Source organism: Rhinopithecus roxellana, chromosome 6 (genome assembly GCF_007565055.1).
Source record: "Rhinopithecus roxellana isolate Shanxi Qingling chromosome 6, ASM756505v1, whole genome shotgun sequence".
Lineage (NCBI taxonomy): Eukaryota > Metazoa > Chordata > Mammalia > Primates > Cercopithecidae > Rhinopithecus > Rhinopithecus roxellana.
The window spans coordinates 56,371,718-56,397,513 of record NC_044554.1 but is presented as its reverse complement, the minus strand read 5'-3'; the positions used below and the strand labels follow the sequence as shown (position 1 = coordinate 56,397,513).

Below are 25,796 nucleotides of genomic sequence, written 5' to 3'. Positions count from 1 at the left end.
CACAGACAGGCTTCATGGATTCTAGACCAACCTACCAGGTTTTTCCAAGGAGTCAGTCTTAGGGGAAGGTATGGTACGATGTCAGGGACAACGGGAAGGGTTCTGTCAGGAATTCTCCTGGTATTATGTCTACAGAACCCATTGACAAGGCAGTTTTTAACTTTTTAAAATTTTAACTTTTTTTTTTTTTTTTTTTTTTTGCATCAAACTAACCAAACTTGGACATTGTTTTTTTTGTTTTTTTTTTTTTTTTTTAGCTCTTTGTGACAGCACGCTTTGGTATTCTTCTGGATTGTGTGAGATTGTACATGAGGAACAGTTTCCCTTCATTTAGGTCTACCAAGATTTTCTCCTGTCCTCTTATATGAGTTCTCAAAATTTTTTTTGCCAGATATTTTGCTTGTTTTTTTGTTTGTTTGTTTTTTGTTTTTGTTTTTACCTCATTTTCCAGGCTCTTTCCTTGGATCTGGAATTGTTGACTGCACCGAGTTTTGGTGTCATTATCTGACTTTAATCATTTTCTTAAATCAGCCTACAGACATCCACACCTATTAAACATTTCCTGCATACCAATGTCCAACACTCCTTTGAAAGCAAAAGCATAGTGCCATAATTTGGATATGTTTTGTTTGATCCCACCAAGTCGTATGTTGAAATTTGATCTCCAATGTTGGAGGTGGGCCTGGTGGGATGTGTTTGGGTTGTGGGGATGGATCCTTCATGAATGGGATGGTGTGATTCTAGAAGGAGTGAGTGAGTTCTTACTCTTAGTTCCTGTGAGAGCTGGTTGTTTAAAAGAGCCTCTTCTTTTTCTCTTGCTTTCTCTCTCACCACATGATCTCCACACTCACCCACTCCCCTTCACCTTCCACTATGGTTGGAAGCTTAGTTAGGCCCTTATCAGAGGCAGGTGCTGGTGCCATGCTTCTGGTACAACTGCAGAACCATGAGCCCCACAAATCTCTTTACTTTTTAAATTATCCAGGCTGAGCATGGTGGCTCATGCCTGTAATCCCAGCACTTTGGGAGACCAAGGCGTGTGGATCACTTGAGGCCAGGAGTTCAAGACCAACCTAGCCAACATGGCAAAACCCTGTCTCTACTAAAAATAGAAAAATTAGCTGGGCATGGTGGCGTGCACCTGTAATCCCAGCTACTCAGAAGGCTAAAGCAGGAGAATCGCTTGAACCCAGGAAGCCGAGGTTGCAGGAAGTTGAGATCGTGTCACTGCACTCCAGCCTGGTAGACAGAGTAGAACTCCATCTGAAAAAAATAATAAATAAATAAATAAATAAATAAATAAATAAATAATCCAGCCTCAGATATTCCTTTATATCCATACAAACGGACAAAGACACATAGTTTGTTCATTTAAAAAATTAGTCTTAGGTAAAAAAAAAAAAAAAAAAAAAAAAAAAACTTACTGCTAGACAGAGCTCATACACTTGCAAAAAAAATCTAATCACACCAAATTGTAAATAATAGCAAATCCTCCCAGTAATGGGAGCAAAGGCACTATGAAGAGAGGATAGTAAAGAAAAGCAAGGTAATCTTAGTTGCATGAAAGGGCACCAAAGTCAGGTTTAAATAAGACATAAGGAAGATTAAATAAAACTTGAACAACTTCACTATTTTGCCTAAAGCCAACTCTTTTTATTTTCAATTGTGAAGACAAGCTGGCACCCTGAGTAGGAGTATTTTAAGTTATGCATGGCTGTGCACAGTAGCACTTAAGAGGCAACATTGCCGGTCAGGCACTAAGTCATAAAATGTTAGGGCTAGAAGGGAATTCAGAAGTCATCTCTTCCAACTTCCTAATTTTACAGATGAGGAAAGTGGGACCAAAAGAGGTTAAGCAACTTGCCCATATCAGCCATAATGATTCTGTGCATAGAAGCAATCAGTCACATCATTAACCCAATGACTTGAGGGCTAGCTGCTCCATAGCTACAGCTTGGAGAGTTAAAACCATTTTCATTGGATTTCAGAAGCTGAAATACAAGTTTTGTTTGGTTGTTTGTTTTCTGAATATTTCTCTCTTGCCTTAAAAGGAAAGCATTTGCTGTCTTTGGACTTCTTGTTCACTCTCTCCGCCTTCTTTCTGCTTAAACACTCAGAATAACTCTTTCAATTTTTGTAGTAATGGAAGCTGATTTAATTGGCTAGGGCTACAAAATATCTTCTAATCAACATTACCAGAGAATAAATGTTTAGCACATATTTTCTGGAAATATGTTTTCTTCCTTTTGTCTTATGACTTCATTGTCATTTAACCAATACCTTTAAGTTCATGTTAGCATAAAAAAGAAATATTTATTTCCAAAGCCTATGATGATTTTGCAAAGATGAGGCAGGTCTTAGGGACTTCTGTTCGTATTTTTCCCCCACTTCATGATAACTCTTATCTACAACACGTATTTGTACTTCCCAGGGATTTTTAAGGCTAGCAATATCTACTTCTATGATAGAAACTGCATGAATTGCCTATCCCACTAGTTATCAGGCTGGAGAACTGGGGTTGAGGTTAATAGAGGAATGAAGTACAATTCCCTAAAGAGCATTCCAGAATTACATATTCCCACTCAGATCTCACTTCCACTCCCTGGAAGATTCTGATAAGTCCTTTTTTTTGCTCTCTATCTCTATCAGAAGCTCTGGGAGTGGGTCCAGCAATCTGTGTTTTAACAAGCCCTCCCAGTGATTGTGATGCTCACTAAACTTTCAGGAGCACAGCTACAGAGTGTAGTTACTAAACTAATAATGCTAACTTTCATGTGGAACATCTCGCTTAAAATCACTTTTACTTTCATCAGGTATATCTTCTGGGTCTTTTCATTGGCATGTCTGAAACTTCCTTATTTAAATCCCTAAGCAACTCTATAGGACTGAAGATTACAGTGTTTGTTCCAAAGAGGATCTTTTCTCCTCAGCACCTTTCATGGGCACTAGGCAGTCTCCATTGCAGGTTTCCTGAGGCCAGCCCAAAATGCTCCTGCAATGAGGCCAGAAACTTATTACTCTAGGCTATCCTAACGCAATAATAAAATCATTGCATATAGCATTAGGAGGGAAGTGCAAAACTAACTTCATTCTGTATAATGTTTATTTTTAACTTTAAAATCCTAAGATATTCTAGTGGTAACTTGGGATCTCTTATACAGCCAGATTTTACAAGTACAAAGAAAAAAACATTCTACTTACAAAGGTCTAAAATATTGTTGTGAGAAAAACAACTCTCTCTCTCTCTTTTTTTTTTCTAAAACTGAAGAACTAGTTTCAGCTTATATAGATACTTCCTCTGAGTGTGGGTGTCAGTGTTTATATCCCTATGTATTTGGATGAATACAAATAAGAGTTTGGATGTGCCTATTTGATTGAACAGATCTCTATGTTTACTCAACACAAACCTATGTTCAGCTGTAAATAGGTGTAGAGATGTACTTCTTGTTGAAAGCATTCCTACAAATATATGCAATACTAAAGAGGTGTTTGCTAAAGGATCTGTATATGGATGCCTTAGGTCTGATTTTAAGCAAGGGTGAAAAAATTAACTTAGCCTCTGCTGTCTTCCCTTCAAGAGCTACTTTGAATTTTTTAAGTACTATTTTCATGCAATGATACACTCTTCTTTGTATAAGTTATGTAACTTTTTCATAATAAAAATACAATTTTTATAAAAGACAGAAACCACAAAAATAAAAATAATTTGAATTTCAGGTGTTCATTTTTTATGCTAGCATTTTTCCTTTTTTCTCTTATAACTTCTAGAGGTATGTTCTTTACATAATTCACGGTCCCCTTCTCTCTCTTCACTGCATTTCCTCCATGCTCTTTCCACACTGTCAGAATAGGCTTCATTTCAAAAATGCTCAGAGAAGGCACAGTAGTCAGGTATTTGGAACAACTCATTGCCTCAGAGATTGACCTCTAGCTTAAAAACTATTTCTAGCTATCGTAAACTAGAAATAAACACATAGCACATTAGGGCAAGATAACGTTATAATGTATCAGGTATCAGGTGGAAACTGCATTTAAGAGGGTTGTGCCGGTGGGGTGTAAGGTGGCGAAACAGAAGCCTATACTTTTTGTGCCACCTACCGGAGCCCCAAATTTGAATAATGATCTGCACACAGAGAAGCACCATCACAAGAACCAAAAATAAGGTGAGCAACTAGAGTACCTGATTTTAACTTCGTATTATAGAAAGACGCACTGAGAAGGGCAGGAGAGACAGTCTTAAATCGCAGATGCTACCCCTCCCCTCTCCCCGGCAGAGGCTGTGCAGCACAGAGAGAAACCGCGCACTTTGGGGAGAGAGAGCACAGCAACTGGGGGACTTAAATTGAACTCAGTGCTGCCCTGCCATAGCAGAGAATAAAGGTGTGTTGAGCTCAGCCAGTCCCTGCTTATGAGTAGAGCGTTTAGACCAGCCCTAGCCAGAGGGGGCCTTGTTCATCTGAGTGGTCAGAACTTGAGTTTCTTGGCAAGCTTCACCACCACAGGCTGAAGTGTTCTGTGTTAATACGTAAACTTGAAAGTCCGTCTAGGACACAGAGATTGCAATTTCTAGGCAACTCTTAGTGCCAGATTGGGCTTAGAGCCAGTAAACTAGGGTGGCATGTGACCTAGGAAATGGCTAAGGGAGGGCTTACACCATCTCTTCCCCAACTCCAGGCAGTGCAGCTCATAGCAAAGGAAGTGAATCCTATCTTCTGCTTTGGGAGAGGAGAGTGAAGAGTAAAGAGGCCTTTATCATGCGTCTTGGATACCAGCTCAGCCACAGTAGGATAGGAAACTGGGCAGAGTTCTGGGGCCCCCATTCCAGGCCTTAGCTCTCAGACAATATTTCCAGACACACCCTGGGCCAAAGGGAAATCTGCTGCCTTGAAGGGAAAGACCAAGTCTGGGCAGGATTCATCACCTGCTGACTAAAGAGCCCTCGGACCCTGAATAACCACTAGCAATAACCAGGAAGTATTCGATGGGCATGGGGCTCTGAGATGTGCTGGCTTTAGAGGAGACCCAGCACATTCCTATTTGTGGTGACTACAGTGAAAGACTCCTTCTGTTTGAGAAATGCAGAGGGAAAAGTAAAAGGGACTTTGTCTTGCACCTGATATACCAGCTGGGCCAGAGTGGGATAGAGCAACAAGCAGGCTCTTGGGGTCCCCAAGTCCAGGTCTAAGCATTTGGATAGTATTTCTGAACCTGCCCTGGGCCCACTGCGCTGAAGATTAAGTATCAAGCCTGACAGCATTCACCATAAGCTGATGAAAGAGCCCTTGGGTTTTAAGCAAACATCAATAGTGGCCTGGCACAAGCTCTCATGGATTGGTGTTGGTGGTGGCCACAAGGAGAAGTTCCTCTGCCTGTGGTAAGGGGAGGGAAGAGTGGGAATAACTTTGTATTACAGTATGAGTGCCAGCTTAGCTGCCATAGAATAGCGTGTCAAGTAAATTGCTAATGTTTTTGACTACAATCCCTGGCTTCCAGAGAGCATCTCTGGACATGCATGGGACCTGGGGGAACTTGCCACCTTGAAGGGAAGAGCCTTGGTCAAGGCTCAGTGCTCTGCTGACTTCAGGTCTGACTCAGCACAGTTCCAGTGTTGGTGGCCACAGGAGTTCTTGCATCCCCACACCTCCAGTTTCAGGTGGCTCAGCAGAAAGAGAGAATGAGAGAGAGAAAAAGAGAGAGGAGAGAGAGAGAGAGACTGACTGACTTAGTATGTTTGGGAGGAAATAAGGAAACAAGAGTCTCTGCCTGGTAATCCAGAGAATTCCTCTCACTTTGACATAAGACCACCAAGGCAGTACCTCTACAAGTCTGCAAAAACCACAGCATTATTGGACTTCAGACCTAAGTCCCTTTGAATACCTGGAAAGCATTCCCAAAAACAACAGCCACAAAAAAGCCACAACTCTGAAGACTACAATAAATACCCAACTCTTCAATGTACAGACACCGAAACACGTCTATGAGCATCAACTCCATCCAGAAAAACATGACATCACCAAATGAACGAAATGAGGCATCAAGGACCAATCCTGGAGAAACAAAGATGTATGACATTTCAGACAGAGATTTCCAAATAGCTGTTTTGAGGAAATACAAAGAAATTCAAGATAAAACAGAGAAGAAATTTAGAATCCTATCAAATACATTTAACAAAGAGATTGAAATAATTAAAAAGAAGTGAGCAGAAATTCTGGAGTTAAAAAATGCAAGTGACATACTGAAGAATGCGTCACAGTCTCCTAATAGCAGAATAGATGGTGCAGAAGAAATAATTAGTGAGCTTGAAGATAGGCTATTTGAAAATACACAGTCAGAGGAGACAGAAAAAAGTATGGAAAAAAATGAAGCATGTCTACAACATTAGAAAATAGCCTCAAAAGGGAAAATACAAGAGCTATTGGATTTCAAGAAGAGATAGAAAAAGAGATAGGAGAAGAAAGTTTATCCAAAGGAATAATATCAGAGAACTTCCCAAACCCAAAGAAAGACATCAACATTCAAGTACAAGAAGGTTCTAGAACACCAAGCAGATTTAATCTAAATAAGACTACCTCAAGGCATTTCATAATCAAACTCCCAAAGGTCAAGGATAAAGAAAGGATTCTAAAAGCAACAAGAGAAAAGAAACAAATAACACACAAAGAAGCTCCAATACATCTCTCAGCAGACTTTTCAGTGGAAAATTTATAGGCCAGGAGAGAGTGGCATGTTATATTTAAAGAGCAGAAGGAAAAAAAAACTTTTAACCTAGAACAGTATATCTGGTGAAAATATCCTTTAAGTGTGAGGAAGAAATAAAAGACCTTGCCAGACATACAAAAGCTGAGTGATTTCATTAACACCAGACCTGCCCTACAAGACATGCTAAAGGGAGATCTTCAGTCTGAAAGAAAGAGACATTAATGAGCAAGAAGAAATCACCTGAGGGTACAAAAGGTGATAATGGTAAGCACAGAGAAAAATGCAATTAGTATAACACTGTAATTGTGATGTGTAAACTTCTCTTGACTTTAGTAGGAAGACTAAAGGAGGAACCAATCAAAAATAATAACTACAACAATTTTTCAAAGCACAGATAATAGTACAATAAGACATAAATAGAAACAACAAAAAGTTAAAATGTAAGGAGATGAAGTTAAAGTGTAGAGTTTTTATTAGTTTCCTTTATTCATGTTTGTTTATGCAATCAGTGTCAAGTTGTCATTAGTTTAAAATAATGGGTTACAAAATAGCATCTTCGAGTCTTACAGTAACCTCAAATTGAAAAATACACAAGGGATACACATACACAAAAAGCAACAAATTAAAGCATACTATCAGAGAAAATTACCTTTACCAAAAGGAAGACAAGTAGGAAGGAAAGGAGGAGAAGATGGCAAAGCAATCTGAAAACAAATAACAAAATGGCAAGAGTAAATTCCAACTGATCAATATTAACATTGAATGTAAATAAACAAAACTGTCCAATCAAAAGACTTAGGTGGCTGAATAGATTTAAAAAAAATACCCAGTGATCTGTTGCCTACAAGAAACACACTTCATCTCCACATATACATATAGAGTAAAAATAAAGGGATGGAAAGAGATATACCATGCCAATGTTAACCAAAAAAGAGCAAAAGTAGCTATACTTCTATCAGACACAATGGATTTTAAAACAAAAACTATAGAGAGACAAAAAAAGGTCATTATATAATGATAAAGTGGTCAGTTCAGCAAGAAGATACAACCATTTTAAACGAACACATACCCAACACTGGAGCACTAAGATATATAAAGCAAATACTATTAGAGCTAGAAAGAGAGATAGACCCTAATACCGTAATAGTGGGAGACTTCAACACCGCAATTTCAGCAGTGGATTGATTTTTCCAGACAGAAAATCAACAAACACCTGACTTAATCTGCACTATAGAACAAATAGATATAATAGATGTTTATAGAACCTTTTTTCATTTTTGGAGGGATGGGGGGGACAGAGTTTTGTTCTTGTTGCCCAGGTTGGAGTGCAATGATGCAATCTCAGCTCACTACAACCTCCACCTCCCGAGTTCAAGTGATTATCCTGCCTCAGCCTCCCAAGTATCTGAGATTACAGGCACACACCACCACACCCTGCTAATTTTTTGTATTTTTAGTAGAGACGGGGTTTCTTCATGTTGGTCAGGCTGGACTCGAACTCCTGACATTAGGTGATCCACTGCCTTGGCTTCCCAAAATGCTGGGATTACAGGCATAAGACACCATGCCCAGCCAAGAAAAAAAAAAAAAAAATAGGGAGAAGACCAAATAAATAAACAGAAATGGAAAAGGAGACATTACAACTGATATGAGTGAAATTTAAAAGGTTGTTAATGGCTACTCTGAATAACTATATGCCAATAAATTAGAAAATGTAGATGCAATGGACAAATTCCTAGATGCATACAACCTACCAAGATTGAACCATAAAAAAACCCAAAACCTGAATGGATCAATAACAAGTAAGGAGATCAAAGCCATGATAAAATACCTCCCAGTAAAGAAAAGCCTAATGGCTTCACTGTTGAATTCTACCAAATGTTTAAAGAAGAACTAATACTAATCTACTCAAACTGTTCTGAAACATAGAGGAGGTAGAAATACTTTCATACTCATTCTGTGAGGTCAGTATTACCCTAATACCACATCTAGACAAAGACAAATCAAAAAATAAAGAAGAAGAAGAAGAAGAAGAAGAAGAAGAAGAAGAAGAAGAAGAAAATTAAATGCCAATATCTCTGATGAATATACATGAGAAAATCCTTAACAAAGTATTAGCAGACTGAATTCAACAATCCTTTTTTTTTTTTTTTTTTTTTTTTTTTTTTTTTTTTGAGACCACGTCTCGCTCTGTCACCTAGGCTGGCATGATTTCAGCTCACTGCAGGTGAGCCTCCCAAGTTCAAGTGATTATCCTGCTTCAGTCTCTCGAGTAGCTGGGATTGCAGGTGCATACCACCATACCCAGCTAATTTTTGTATTTTTGGTAGATACAGGGTTTCACCATTTTAGCCATGCTGGTCTCAAACTCCTGTACTCTAATGATCCACCTGGCTCAGCCTCCCAAAGTGCTGGGATTACACTCATGAGCCAGCACACCTGGCCTCAACAACACATTTGAAAGACCATTCATCATAACCAAGTGGGATTTTTTTCCCAAGGATGCAAGAATGGTTCAACAGACACAAATCATTCAAAGTGATGCAGCATATCTACAGAATAAGTCACAAAAAAATACATGATTATTTCAATTGATGATGAAAAAACATTTGAAAAAATTCAACATCCCTTCATGATAAAAAAAAAAAAAAAAAAACAACTCTCAAAAAACTGGTTGTGGAAGGAATATACCTCAACACAATAAAAACCATATATGACAGACCCATAGATGATATCATATTGAATGAAAAAAACTGGAAATCTTTCCACTGAGATCTGGAGCACAACAAGGATGTCCACTTTCACCAGTTATTAGACATGTTACTAGAAGTCTTATCTAGAGTAATCAGACTAGAGAAAGAGATGAAATGCATCCAAACTGAAATGGAAGAAGTCAAATTATTCTAGTTTGCAGATAATATGATCTTTTATTTGAAAAAGCATAAAGACTGTACCAAAAAAATTTAGAAATGATAAATTCAGTAAAGTTTCAGGATACAAAAGTCAACATACAAAAACCAGTAGCATTTCTATATGTGAACAGTGACCAATCTGAAAGAGAAATCGAAAAAGTAATCCCGTTTACAATAGCCACACATCAAATAAATTACCTAGGAAATATTTTAACCAAAGAAGTGAAAGATCTCTACAATGAAAAGTATAAAATACTGATGAAAGAAATTGAAGAGGACACACACACAAAAATGGAAAGATGGTCCATATCAATGGATGGAAGAATCAATATTGTTAAAATATCCATACTACCCAAGGCAATCTTCAGATTCAATGGAATCCATATCAAAATACCAATGACATTCTTCAAATAAATTGAAAAAACCCTAAAATATATGTGAAACCACAAAAGACCCAGAATACCCAAAGCTCTCCTAAGCAGAAATAACAAAACTGGAAGAATCACATTACCTGACTTCAAATTATACTACAGAACTATAGTAACAAAAACAGCATGATGCTGGCATAAAAACAGACACGTAGACCAATGGAATAGAACAGAGAACCCAGGAACAAACTATGGTGAACTCATTTTTGACAAAAGTGCCAAGAACATACACCAGGGGAAAAACACTCTATTCAATAAATGTTGTTGGAAAAACTAGGTACCTATATGTAGAAGGATGACATTTGACCCCTATCTTTTACAATATATGAAAGTCAAGTCAAAATGAATTAAAGACTGAAATCTAAGACTACACACTATGAAACTACTACAAGAAAACATTGGGGAAAATCTCCAGGACATTGGATTGGCAAAGATTTCTAGAGTAATATCCCACGAGCACAGACAACTAAAGCAAAAATGGACAAATAGGGTTACATGAAGTTAAAAATCATGTCTATTGAACACATTGTGTGGTTCTGGTGTTTTTAATATAAAATGTTATTTGATCCTCAAAACAACATTAAGAGGCCATTCTATTTCCTTCTTTTATAGATGAGTTAAATGAGGCTTATAGAGAATTTTCCCAGGTTCCAAACACCTTTCTGATGAATAATAGGATGTGCATTCGCTCTCAGCTATATCAGATGCCAAACCCTATACTATATTCCAACCCCATTCTATACTCTATATAAGGGGAATAATTATTAGGTTCATTGTAGGATAATAAAAAAAGTAACAATTTGGCCAGGTGCGGTGGCTCATGCCTGTAATCCCAGCACTTTGGGAGGCCAAGGTGGGTGGATCATGAGGTCAGGAGCTCAAGACCAGACTGGCCAAGATGGTGAAACCCTGTCTCTACTAAAAACTACAAAAATTAGCTGGGTGCAGTGGTGGGTGCCTGTAATTCCAGCTGCTTGGGAGGCTGAGGCAGGAGAATTCCTTGAACCCAGGAGGCGGAGTCTGCAGTGAGCCGAGATCACACCACTGCACTCTAGCCTGGGTGACAGAGCAAGACTCCGTCAAAAAAAAAAGTAACAATTTTAGAGCAAAGAGGAACTGAAAAACCTTCTAGTTGAATGCCTTCGGTCAGCAAAGTACTGAGGGGTTAGTTTACCCTACATCACACAGCTAGTTAATGTATGTCCTTCTCCTAATGGCGCCTGACACAGAGTGGGTACTCACTGAATATCTGTAGGATGAAAGAACGAGTTTAAGGTCAAAATGGATCTCTGTAACAGGAGTCATTGTAATTTATTTGTTAACATGTCAGTCTCACCTGATACCTCCTTAGGGGCAACATCATGCTTTATTTATTTTCACAAATTTATTGAGATGTAATTCACATACAATTCACTCATTCAGTGTAAAATTCAATATCCTTTAATATGCTTGCAGAATTGCAAGTGCATTGTCACATTCAATTTTAAACATTTTATTACCCCGAGAAAGAAACTCCACACCCCTTAGCTTTCATCACCACCCCACCCCCAGTCTCCCACCCCTTCTAATACGCTTTTCAACTCCTACTCTAAGTAATATTACATTCTGTTTCCATAGATTTCCGTATTCTGGACATTTCATATAAATGGAAACATACAATATGTAGTCCTTTGTAACACACTTCTTTCAACTAGCATAAAGTCCTCAAAATTTGTTCATGTTGCAGCATATATCAGTAATTCTTTTTTGGCAACATAATATTCTATGTATGTATGAATTATTTTATTTATCAATTTATCAGTTGATGGGCATTCGATTGTTTCTACTATTGGGCTTTTATAAATAATGTGCTTATTCTTGCACAAGATTTTGTGTGGACATAGGTATTTATTTCTTTTGGGTAAATACTTAGGACTGAAATTGCTGAATCTCATGATATCTCTATGTTTAATCATTTGGGAAATTGCTAGTCTCTTCCAAAGTGGCTGAATCATTTTACCTTCCCAACAGCAGTTTCTGAGTGGGAAGATAATTTTCAGTGGTGTTTTATTAAATTTACTTCATTTGTACCTAGTATAGTGCAAAACATAAGGATGCTTGGTAAACACATTGAATTTTATAGTTCTTTCATGCTCAGATTTTCTTTCTTTTTTTTTTATTATACTTTAAGTTCTAGGGTACATGTGCATAACGTGCAGGTTTGTTACATATGTATACTTATGCCATGTTGGTGTGCTGCACCCATCAACTCGTCAGCACCCATCAATTCATCATTTATATCTTGTATAACTCCCCAATGCAATCCCTCCCTCCTCCCCCCTCCCCATGATAGGCCCCAGTGTGTGATGTTCCCCTTCCCGAGTCCAAGTGATCTCATTGTTCAGTTCCCACTTATGAGTGAGAACATGCGGTGTTTGGTTTTCTCTTCTTGTGATAGTTTGCTAAGAATGATGGTTTCCAGCTGCATCCATGTCCCTACAAAGGATGCAAACTCATCCTTTTTTATGGCTGCATAGTATTCCATGGTGTATATGTGCCACATTTTCCTAATCCAGTCTGTCACAGATGGACATTTGGGTTGATTCCAAGTCTTTGCTATTGTGAATAGTGCCGCAATAAACATACGTGTGCATGTGTCTTTGTAGTAGAATAATTTATAATCCTTTGGGTATATACCCAGTAGTGGGATGGCTGGGTCATATGGTACATCTAGTTCTAGATCCTTGAGGAATTGCCATACTGTTTTCCATAATGGTTGAACTAGTTTACAATCCCACCAACAGTGTAAAAGTGTTCCTATTTCTCCACATCCTCTCCAACACCTGTTGTTTCCTGACTTCTTAATGATTGCCATTCTAACTGGTGTGAGATGGTATCTCATTGTGGTTTTGATTTGCATTTCTCTGAAGGCGAGTGATGATGAGCATTTTTTCATGTGTCTGTTGGCTGTATGAATGTCTTCTTTTGAGAAATGTCTGTTCATATCCTTTGCCCACTTTTTGATGGGGTTGTTTGTTTTTTTCTTGTATATTTGTTTGAGTTCTTTGTAGATTCTGGATATTACATGCTCAGATTTTCTAAGTGTTTTCCTAAGTTTCTTGAAAATGAAATTCAAGAAGCTTCAACTAAATAACAAAATAATTAAAATCACTTCAATGGAAGCATTTACTTTCATGTTTTATTTACTAATCCCTATTGACCTACTCTTTGGATAATCTAAGTATTAGGGACAGGAGACATGCATATGAACAAAAGACTATCTCTGGTATTTTGAAACCTAAATTCATCCATCCATCATGGAAACTGCCTACACTTCCTTTAGGAGATTATTTCTTGTGTAACATTACTTACTCAAGGGACAGAGGGTAACTTACTTGTTTCAGTACCTACCATGTGGTAAGTATTGTTAGACAATAAAAATTCTGTATTCTAGGAGTGATGAAACTGAATTTTAGAGAGGAAACCTAACTTGTTCCTAATCATATGAGAACGAATAGTTGAAAAGGGGATTTGAATCCAGGGCTTCTCATTACAAGTCTGTGAGTGTGGGTAGAAGTGTGGGGATGTGTGTTTTCCTATAGGATATTTTTGCTACATTCTACCTTAAATAATTGGCCTTCCAATAATACTTCCAGCATTTTCTGTTCAAGCATTCTCTACCTAATTTGTATTTTCAGAACGAATGGTAATCTGCTCACAAAGAAGCACAAATATGCATGACAAAACATAGTGTTTGTAAGACTCTAAGAAGGAAAATGACTTTTGGCAAAATATCTCAGATCCTGTCCCAATGTACTTCAGGAGTGGGTTTAGATTGGAAATGAATGTATTGAATTTTTGTTCATCTCTTTAGTTCTATTTGGCATTTGCTATATTTAATATGTTAGAGGTATAAAATACCTCTGTAGAATCAAAGTTCATTATGGAATTATCTATTTGTAGAGCCTATGTAAGCAGAAAAATACCTCCTGGGCCGTGTTTCAGAATGTCTAAATAATTACATTGTTTTCATTGTTTCCCACAAGCTATTATCACATAAATACCACCCACTTTTTTTTTTCAAAGTTGCAATAGGAAATGGAAACACATATGCACACATAAGCAAGTAAAATCTATTTTTGATCCAGCTTTTATTGTTCTGACATGAAGGGATACAAGAGCCGGTAAGCATAATCTTACTCATTAAGGCTGACTGGATGGAGATGCACATAATCGTCACATTTACATTTTAGGATAAAATCTCACAGATGTTGGATAAATAGAACTGAAACTAACACATATTGAACATCAATTCTGTGCCAGTCCCATATAATGAAATTTATACTCATTATCTCAATTAAACCTCTCAAAGTTCTACAAATTAGATAGCCACTGTTATCTCCACTTAAAAAATATGTTAAAAATCAGACCCAGAGAAATTAATTTTGCCTAAGTTCAAATAATTAAAAAATAATAGAGGTAGGTTTCAGATCACAGATTTGCCTAGCATTAAAATGTGTTCTCTTTCCACTACATTGCTACTTTTTGAGTTTAGCTACTGAGTCTGCTAAGAATGGCTGAAATATCTTTAAAATATGACATTAGTGTTTAAAAGGCTCTAAGATACTTGGGGTTATTCTAAGGGACGTATAGTTTCTCCAAATGGTGAATAATTGACATAGCTTCTTCCAAGAATTAAATAAGCACCATTTGAAATTAGCACATTATATACAAATATCTGCTGCAAAATTAGTTTCTAAAAAAGCTTGAAATTACCTTATCATCCTTTAAAAGCATATTATATTTTATATTCTTATTTATTCTATTATTGCAATTAGCTAAGATCTTTTGTGAAATGTGATATTTAGTAAAATGAAAGTCAATATATATTGTACAAAAATGAAAGGTATTTTTTAAGTATTAAAATTCAATACGACTTTTTTAAGACCAGTAGTGCCGCTAGCACCACTTTGCCTGCATACACACTTGCATGCCTAATGGTAAGGGTCTGCTTGCAAAGATACATCGAAAAGCTCAGTACTATGATGTGTGTGTGTGCACGTGTATGTGTGTATTTAAATGTGTATATAATGACAATTGACATATTTCAAAATAGTAGCATGAGTTAATAAGGAAATTGCTTTATTCTATATTTGTAATTTATTGCAATGATAGATATGTTTTTTAAAAAACTGTTATAAAATACATGGCCATGCTCAAGATGAGCATCTCCATGGACCAGAAAGAGAATGGAAACTGTCTGAAGTCATGTACTTACAGGACCTGGAACTCAATAAAGTCAATCACAGTCTGGTGTTCTACTACTACTTAAATTAAAACATCCTTACATAACGTGACCCAAATCCAGGCTTAAGGCTCCCCACAAAAAAAAATAAATAAATAAATAAATAAATAAATAAAATTAGAGCCTTGGCTCATTACCTACCCACAGAAGTTGAAAAACCTGGGACAAAAAATTTAAATACTCTAAAATAAGTATCTGCTTAAATAAACATTATACACTTGACCCTTGGACAACATCATGAAGGTTAGGGACTCTAACCCCATGCACATTCAAATATCTGTGTGTAACTTTCAACTCCCCCAAAATGTAACTACTAATAGGCTACTGTTGACCAGAAGCTGTACTGATAACATAAACAGTTGATTAACATGTATTTTGTATATGTATTATATACTGTATCTTCACAATAAAGTAAGCCAGAGAAAAAGTGTTATAAAGAAAATAATAAGAAATATATCTTTACTTTTCCTTAAGTGGAAGTGGATCATCATAAAGGCCTTCATCCTGGTGGTCTTCACATTGAGTAAAATGAGGATGAAGTCAAAGAGGAGCTATTGGTCTTCTTGTCTCCAGGGTGGCAGTCAGAAGAAAATGCACGTATGCATGTAAGTGGATCCACACAGTTCAAACCTGTGTTGTTTAATGGTCAACTGTCTGTAAAATATTATAAACATGATATAAAAGTAAGTATATTAATGTTATATATATATATATTTAAAATTACTAACTATACCTCAGTTCTACAACCTGATTTATTTTGTTGTTGTCGTGGGAGAGTAACAGCAGAAGAGGACACAGATAAAGAGTAACTGAGAACATTAAAAAGGTTGAAGTTTGACATGGAGAATGAGTCCACAGCATTACATTCCCATGGAAAATAGCCACAAGCCACCATGATAAGCTGTCGTTCAGACTGAGGTCTCCAGGATGGATATATTTTATGAGGAAAGATGAGCAAGAATAAAACAGAATAGCACAGGATAAGATAGAATGGCTAAATCAAGCTAATTAATATATCCATTACCTCATATATTTATCATTGTTTTGTGCTGAGAAACACAAAATGTATTCTCTTAGCAAATTTCAAGTATAATACATTGTTATTAACTATAGTCATTATGTCATACAATAAATATCTTGAACTTATTCCTCCTCTCTAATTAAAATTTTGTATCCTTGAACTAGCAGCTCCCTAATACACTTCCCTCACCCTCCTCCTCCTACCAGCCTCCAAATACTGGTAACCTACCCTCTATACTCTGCTCCTATGGTTTTAACTTTTTTAGATTCCACCTATGAATGTCATCATGCTATGAATATTTGTCTTTCTGTGCCTGGCTTATTTCATTTAACATAATGTCTTCCAGGTTTATCCATGTTGTTGCAAATGACAGGATTTCCTTCTTTTTACATGGCTGAATAGTATTCCACTTTGTATACATATGGCACATTTTTTTTTCATTTATGTTCATGAATAGATTTATTCCATATCTTAAGCAATTGTGAATAATGTTGCACTGATTATGAGAGTGCAGATATCTCTTCAATGTGCTAATTTCATTCTTTGTGTGTGTATATATATATACACACACGTGTATATTGCATATTATATGTATATATACATATATACACACATATACATATACACATGTATATATGTATACATATATACACATATATGTGTATATATACATATGTATACACACATATAATATATGTGCATATTATCATTTTCTTTACATATATGTGCAACAGTGGAACTGCAGGATCATATGGTAATTCTAGTTTTAATTTTCTAAGGAACCCCCAGTGTTTCCCATAATGGCTGTACAAATTTATGTTCTCATCAGCAGTTTTCATATATGGAAATAGTACAAGGGTTTCTGTTTCACCACATCTTCACCAACACTTCTTATCTTTTGACTTTTTGATGATAGCCATGCTAATAGGTGTGAGTTGATATCTCATTGTGGTAATAATTTGCATTTTCCTAATGATTAGTGATGTTTAGCCTTTTATCATATACCTCATGGCAATTTATATTGTCATTTTTTGATAAATATCTATTTAGGTCCTTTGCCATAATTATTGCTATTGAGTTGTTTGAGTTCCTTGTATATTTGAATACTAACCGCTATCACATGCATGGCTTGCATATATTTTCTCTCATTATGTAGGTCGTTTCTTGAGCCTATTGATTTTTTTTTAGTTTGATTCAACATCACTTGTCTATTTTTGCTTTTGTAGCCTGTGTTTTGAGGACATGTCCAAAAAAATCATTGCCCAGACCAACGACATGAGCATTTTCCATATGTTTTCTTCTAGTAATGTTATAGTTTTATGTTTAATTATTTAATCCATTTTGAGTTGATTTTTGTAAAAAACGTGACTCCATAAGGGTCCAATTTTATTTTTCTGCACAAGGATATCCAGATCCCCTAACATTATATATAGAAGAGACTGTTCTTTCCCCATTATGTATTCTTGGAAGCTTTGTCAAACATCAGTTACCCATAAATACATGGATTTATTTCTGAGCTCTATATTCTATTCTGTTGGTCTATATATCTGTTATCTTTTTATGCCAATACCACACTGTTTAAATTACTATGGTTTTGTAGCATATTTTTAAGTCAGGTAATATGATACCTCCAGCTTTGTTCTTTTTTGTTCAGGATTGCTTTAGCTATTCAAGGTCTCTTTTTGTTCTATATGAATTTTAAGATTGTTTTTCCTGTTTCTGTGAAGAGTCTCATTGGTATTTTGATAAGGATTGCATTGAATCTGTAGATTGTCTTGGGTAGTATGGGCATTTTAACATTAATCCTTTCAATCCATGAACATGGGGTATTTTTTCTTTTACAGTCATGTGCTACATACCATTTTGGTCAAGGAAGAATGAACCAGATATACTACAGTGGTCCCATAAGATTATAAGGGAGGTGAAAATTTTTTATCACCTAGTGGTATCATAGCTTTCATTATGTGGTAGCTCAATGTATTACTCATATGTTTGTCATGATTCTGGTGTAAAAAAAATTCACTGCACTTGCTAACAATCATATACAGGTATAGCACATACAATTATGCACAGTATATAATATTTGCTAATGATAATAAATGACCATGTTACTAGTATGTATATTTACTATACTATAGTTTTTATTCTTATTTACCATATACTCCTACTTATAAAGAAGTATTACCTGTAAAACAACCCCAGGAAGATCCTTCAAGAGGCCTTTCAGAAGTCATTGTTATCATAGGAAATTACATCTCCGTATGTGTTATTGTCCCTGAAGATCTTCTAGTGGGACAAGATGTGAAAGTGGAAGACAGTGATAATGATGATGCTTACCCTGTGTAGGCCTACACTAATGTGTGTGTTTGTGTCTTAGTTTATAATTAAAAAGTATAAAAGTAAAGAAAAATAAAAATGTATAGGCTGGGCACAGTAACTCATGCCTGTAATCCCAGCACTTTGGGAGACTTAGGTGGGTAGATCACTTGAGCCCAGGAGTTCAACACCAGCCTGGGCAACATAGTGAGACCCCATTTCTACAAAAAATAAGAAGTAGCTGGGCATCATGGTGCCTACTTGTAGTCCTAGCTGCTTGGGAAGCTGAAGTGGGAAAATCACTTGAGCCTGGAGGTTGAGGCTCCAGTGAGCCAAGATTATGCCACTGTACTCCAGCCTGGGTGACAGAGCAAGACTCAGATACTCTCTCTCTCTCCTTCTCTGTGTTATATACATAGATACATATATATACTTTTTACATTTTTAAGTATATACTTTATACACACACACACACACACACACACATATATATATATATATACTTTTTAAATTTTTTCCTTTTTTCTTTTTTGAAAAATTTTTCTAGAGATGGGGTCTCACTATGCTGGTCAAGTGACTGAACTTCTGGTCTCAAGTGATCCTCCCACATTGGCTTTCCAAAGTGCTGGGATTACAGGCATGAGCCACCATGTCTGGCCCTTATATATCTATATATATTTTCTAAAAAATTAGGAAAATGCTTATGTAATGAGAATATGAAGAAAAATTATATTTTGTATAGCTGTACAATATGTGCTTTAGGCTGTGAGGCTGTGTTATTTTAACTGTCAAAAAGATTTAAAAAATTAAAAAAGTTTATAAAATAACAAAGTTATAGTAAGCTAAGGTCAATTTATCATTGAAGAAATAGTTTATATAAGTTTATATAAATTTAGCATACCCTAAGTGTATGGTGTCTACAGTAGTGTACAGTAATGTTCTAGGATTTCACATTCACTGACCACTCACTCACCAACTCACTCACGGTGACTTCTAGTCCTACAGGCTCCATTCATGTTAGGTGTCCTATTCAGGTATAGCACTTTTATCTTTTATACCATAATTTTACTGTATCTTTTTATGTTTAGATATGTTCATGTAAGAATATACTTACCATTGTGTTACAGTTGCTTACAGCATTCAGTACCATAACATGCTGTACATGTTTGTAGCCTAAGAGCAATAGGCTATACGAAATAGCTAGGTGTATAGTAGGCTGCACCATCTAGGTTTGTGCAAGTTCACTCTATGATGTTCACAAAAGGACAAAATCACTGAATGATGTATTTCTCAGAGTTTATCCCCATTGTTTATGACATATAATTGTATTTGTGTCTTCAGTTTTTTTTATTGATATTCTATAGTTTTCAGATATTGGTCAAAGTATACAAAATTTTAGTTAGAGAAAAGTAATAAGTTCAAGATATCTATTTTATAACATGGGGAATTAGTTAATAATTATGTATTGTACACTTTATAATTGCCAAAGGAGTGGGTTTTAAATGTTCTTACCACAAATAAATGGTAAATATGTGAGATAAACAAGAGAGACAGAGAATAGAAGAGAATAGATGACCCTATTCATTTTGTGAATAAAATCTGAAAGCATCTAGAATAAAGAAATATGAAATAATGTCAGTCCAGTCAGTAAATTAGATAATTCACTTCTATGAAAATAAAAAATGATAACCTTACAGGCTCCATTCACGTTAAGTGTCCTATTCAGGTATAGCGCTGAATTCTAAAATACCTGATTAATGCTCATCAGGAAAAAAAAAAAAAATGGTTGGAATAGCAGAAATAATGAAAACTGAGATCTTATTGAGAGGTACCTATAAAAATTAGTAATCTGGGAAATGAAGAATATAGTACTATGTACAATATCGAATTATGTTCCAAATTTTCTTCTCTGTAAAACTATATAATATTCAGAATGTTCCATGACTTTATGATGTAGAGAGTGTACTAACCTGTTCCTTGATTTGGGCTTGGCCAAGTGACTTACTTTGGCCGGTGGGACATTAATTGGCATGAAATAGGTAGAGATTTTAAATGTGCTTGTTCAGGTTGAGTTGTCCTCTTGGTGACTATGTTATTTCCATGAGAAGAATATACCTTAGCTATCTATTAGTCCTGCAGACTGAACCCTAGAATAAAATATGTGGAACAGAGGGTTCCCAGCCTTCTGCAGACCTGCAACCTCAAACAGAATCATCACAATCAACTTGCAGAAGCACAATCAAGAAATAACTGGTTGGAGGTGCAGAGAAACATGGCCAAATAGAGGGCTCCACTGATTATCCCCAGCAGGAACACAAAGTATGACTAACATCTACAGAAAAGAATGTAAATAGAAACAACAAAAAGTTAAAAAGCAAAGGGACAAAGTTAAAGTGCAGAGTCTTTATCAGTTTTACTTTTCTTGATAGTCTGTTTATGCAATAAATGTTAAATTGTTATCAGAATACTATAGTAATTTGCAAGCCTCATGGTAACCTCCAATCAAAAACCATACAATGGATATACAACAAATGAAAAGCAAGAAAGTAAAGCACACCACCAGAGAAAATCACCTTCGCTAAAAAGAAGACAGAAATGAAGAAAAGAAAGGAGGAAGAGAAGACCACACAACACCCAGAAAACACATAACAAAATGGCAGGAGTAAGTCGTTACTTATCAATAATAACATTGAATATAAATGGACTAAACTTTCCAATCCAAATACATAAAGTAGCTGAATGGATAGAAAAACAAGACCCAGTGATCTTTTGCCTACCAGAAACAAAATTCACCTATAAAGACACACACATAGACTGAAAATAAAGGGATGGAAAAATAAATTTCATGTCAATGAAAACCAAAATAGAGGAGTAGCTTTACTTAGATCAGAAAAAATTAGTTTTAAGACAAAAACTATAAAAAGAGACAAAGAATGGCATTATATAGTGATAAAGGGGTGAATTTGCAAGAGGACATAACAATTATAAACATATAGACATGTGACACTGATGCAGTCAGATATATAAAGCAAATATTATTGGAGCAAAAAAGAGAGATATACCCCAAGGCAATAATAGCCAGAGACTTTATCAGACAGTGTCAACATTGAATGGATCTTCCAGACAGGAAATCAATAAAGAAACATCGGACTTAGTCCAACATAGATCAAATGGATCTAATAGATATTTACGAAACATTTTATTAAATGACTCAGAATACATATTTTCTCCTCAGCACATGGCTCATCCCCAAGGACAGACCATATGTCAAGTCACAAACAAGTCTTAAAATTTTCAAAATAATTAAAATAGTATCTAGCATCTTCTCTGACCACAATAGAACTGCAAATCAATAACAAGAGGAATGTTGGAAATTATACAATCACAGAGAAATTAAACTCTATGCTTCTGAATGACCAGTGAGTCAGTGAAGAAATTAAGGAGAAAATTGAAAAATTTCTGGAAACAAATGATAATGGAAACATAACATACCAAAATCTATGGGAATCACTGAAAGCAATACTGAGGGAAATTTATAGGCATAGCTGCCTATATAAAAAAAGAAAATTTTCAAATAAATAATATAAATATGTAACTTAAAGAACCAGAAAAGCAAGAGTGAATCAAACTCAAAATTAGTAGAAGAAAAGAAATAATAAAGATCAGAGCAGAAATAAAATAATTTGAAATGAAGGAAACAATAAGATCAATGAAACAAAAAGTTGTTTTTTTGAAAAGATAAGTAAAAGTGACAAACTTTTAGCTGGACTAAACAGGAAAAAAGAGAGGAGGCCTAAATAAATAATATCAGGGATGAAAAGGGTGACATTACAACTGATAAAATTTAGAGGATCATTAGTGGCTGCTATGAGCAACTACATGTCAACAAATTGGCAAATCCAGAGGAAATGGATGAATTCCTAGAAACACAAAACCTATCAAGACTGAATCACGAAAAAATGTAAAACATGAACAGACCAATAATAAGCAACAATATTTAACCCATAATAAAAAGTATCCCAATAAGAAAGGCCCAGGATGCCAAAGCTTCACTGATGAATTCCACCAAACATTTAAAGAATGACTAATACCAATCCTACTCAAACTATTCTGAAAAATAGAGAAGGGAATATTTCTAAACACATTCTACAAGGCCAGTATTACCTTGATACCAAAACCAGAAAAAGACACATCAAAAAAAATTGAAAACAATAACTGATGAATTGATGCAAAAATCCTCAACAAAATACCAAGAAACCAATTTCAACAATACATTAAAAGATCATTCATATGCAAATCATTCAGGGTGATACATCATATCAACAGAATTAATCACCACAAACCATATAATTATTTTGATTGGTGCTGAAAAACATTTTGATAGAATTCAACATCCATTCATGATAAAAACCCTCAGAAACCTGTGGATAGAAGGAACATATGTCAACATAATAAAAGCCATATACAACAAATCCACAGCAAGGATCATACTGCATAGTGAAAAGCTGAAAGCCTTTCCTCTAAGATCTGGAACATGATGAGGATGCCCACTGTCACCACGGCTATTCAGCATAGTTCTGGAAGTCTTAGCTAGAGCAATCAGACAAGCGAAAGAAGTAAGAGACATTCAAATTGGAAAGGCAGAAGTCAAATTATTCTTGTTTAGAGATGATATAAGCTTGTATTTGGAAAAATCTAGACACCACCAAGAACCTTTTGGAACTAATATAAAAATTCAGTAAAGTTTCAGGATACAAAATCATCATACAAAATTTAGTGGCATTTTTATATGTCAACAGTGAACAATTTGACAAAGAAGTAAAAAAGTAATCCTGTATACAATAGCTGCACATCAAATAAAATGCTAGGAATTAAGTTAACCAAAGAAGTGAAAGACATCTACAATGAAAACTATCAAATGCCAATTATTTCTTTAATCTATTATTATTATACTTTAAGTTCTGGGGTACATGTTCACAACATGCAGGTTTGTTACATATGTATACATGTGCCATGTTGGTGTGCTGCACCTATTAACTCGTCATTTACATTAGGTATATCTCCTAATGCTATCCCTCCCCCCTCCCCCCTCCCCACAATAGGACCCGGTGTGTGATGTTCCCCTTCCCATGTCCAAGTGATCTCATTGATCAGTTACCACCTATGAGTGAGAACATGTGGTATTTGGTTTTCTGTTCTTGCGATAGTTTGCTGAGAATGATGGTTTCCAACTACATCCATGTCGCTGCAAAGGACACAAACTCATCCTTTTTTATGGCTGCCTAGTATTCCATGGTGAATATGTGCCACATTTTCTTAATCCAGTCTGTCACTGATGGACATTTGGGTTGATTCCAAGTCTTTGCTATTGTGAATAGTGCCACAATAAACATACGTGTACATGTGTCTTTATAGCAGTATGACTTATAATCCTTTGTGTATATCCCCAGTAATGCGATGGCTGGGTCAAATGTTATTTCTAGTTCTAGATCCTTGAGGAATCGCCACTTAAGAAATTGAAGAGGACACAAAAAAATGGAAAGATAATCCATGGTTATGGATTCATTGGAATAATCAATATTGTTAAAATGTTCCTAATATCCAAAGCAATCTGCAGATTCAATGCAATCTCTATCAAAATATCAATGACACTCTTCACAGAATAGAAAACAATACTGGCTGGGTGTGGTGGCTAACACCTGTAGTCCTAGCACTTTGGGACTGGGCAACATGGCAAAAACCCATCACTACAAAAAAAAAAAAAAAATACAAAATAAAAAATAGCTGGGTGTGGTGGGCAAATGCCTGTAGTCCCAGCTACTCAGAAGACTGAACTGGGAGGATCACCTGAGTCTAGGATGTGGAGGTTGCAGTGAGTTGAGATCATGCCACTGTACTCCAGCCTGAGTAACAGAGCAAGACCCTGTCTCAAAAAAACAAATCAAAACAAAAAACCCACAATCTTAAAAATTTTGTGAAACCACAAAAGATCCAGAATAGCTAAAGTTACCCAGAGCAAAACACACACACACACAAAAAGAAGAACAAAGCTGGAGGCATCACACTACCTGACTTCAAACTATACTACAAGGCTATAGTAACCAAAACAGCATGGTACTGGTACCAAAACAGAGATATAGACCAATGGAACAGAACAGAGCCCTCAGAAATAATACCACACATCTACAGCCATCTGATCTTTGACAAACCTGACAAAAACAAGAAATGGGGAAAGGATTCCCTAGTTAATAAATGGTGCTGGGAAAATTGGCTAGCCGTAAGTAGAAAGCTGAAACTGGATCCTTTCCTTACTCCTTATACGAAAATTAATTCAAGATGATTTAGAGACTTAAATGTTAGACCTAATACCATAAAAACCCTAGAAGAAAACCTAGGTAACAGCATTCAGGACATAGGCATGGGTAAGGACTTCACGTCTAAAAGACCAAAAGCAACGCCCACAAAAGCCAAAATTGACAAATGGGATCTAATTAAACTAAAGAGCTTCTGCACAGCAAAAGAAACTACCATCAGAGTCAAAAGGCAACCTACAGAATGGGAGAAAATTTTTGCAATCTACTCATCTGACAAAGGGCTAATATCCAGAACCTCCAAAGAACTCAATCAAATTTACAAGAAAAAAACAACCCCATGAAAAAGTAGGCAAAGGATATGAACAGATATTTCTCAAAAGAAGACATTCATACAGCCAACAGACACATGAAAAAATGCTCGTCATCACTGGCCATCAGAGAAATGCAAATGAAAACCACAATGAGATACCATCTCACACCAGTTAGAACGGCAATCATTAAAAAGTCAGGAAACAATAGGTGTTGGAGAGGATGTGGAGAAATAGGAACACTTTTACACTGTTGATGGGATTGTAAACTAGTTCAACCACGGTGGAAAACGGTATGGCGATTCCTCAAGGATCTAGAACTAGAAATACCATATGATCCAGCCATCACATTACTGGGTATATACCCAAAGGATTATAAATCATGCTGCTATAAAGACACATGCACACGTATGTTTATTGTGGCACTATTCACAATAGCAAAGACTTGGAATCAACCCAAATGTCCATCAGTGACAGATTGGATTAAGAAAATGTGGCACATATGCACCATGGA

General features: G+C 36.0%; 1 long non-coding RNA gene across 1 annotated transcript in view; it reads right to left on the bottom strand.

The window, feature by feature from the left end:
* Positions 1 to 14,150: 14,150 nt before the first annotated feature.
* The window catches only part of LOC115898393, a 258,295-nt gene continuing 246,649 nt past the window's right edge, over positions 14,151 to 25,796 (bottom strand). The window contains exon 3 of the long non-coding RNA XR_004058132.1: positions 14,151 to 15,977. This is a non-coding gene — a long non-coding RNA (uncharacterized LOC115898393). The remainder of the gene's footprint in view (positions 15,978 to 25,796) is intronic.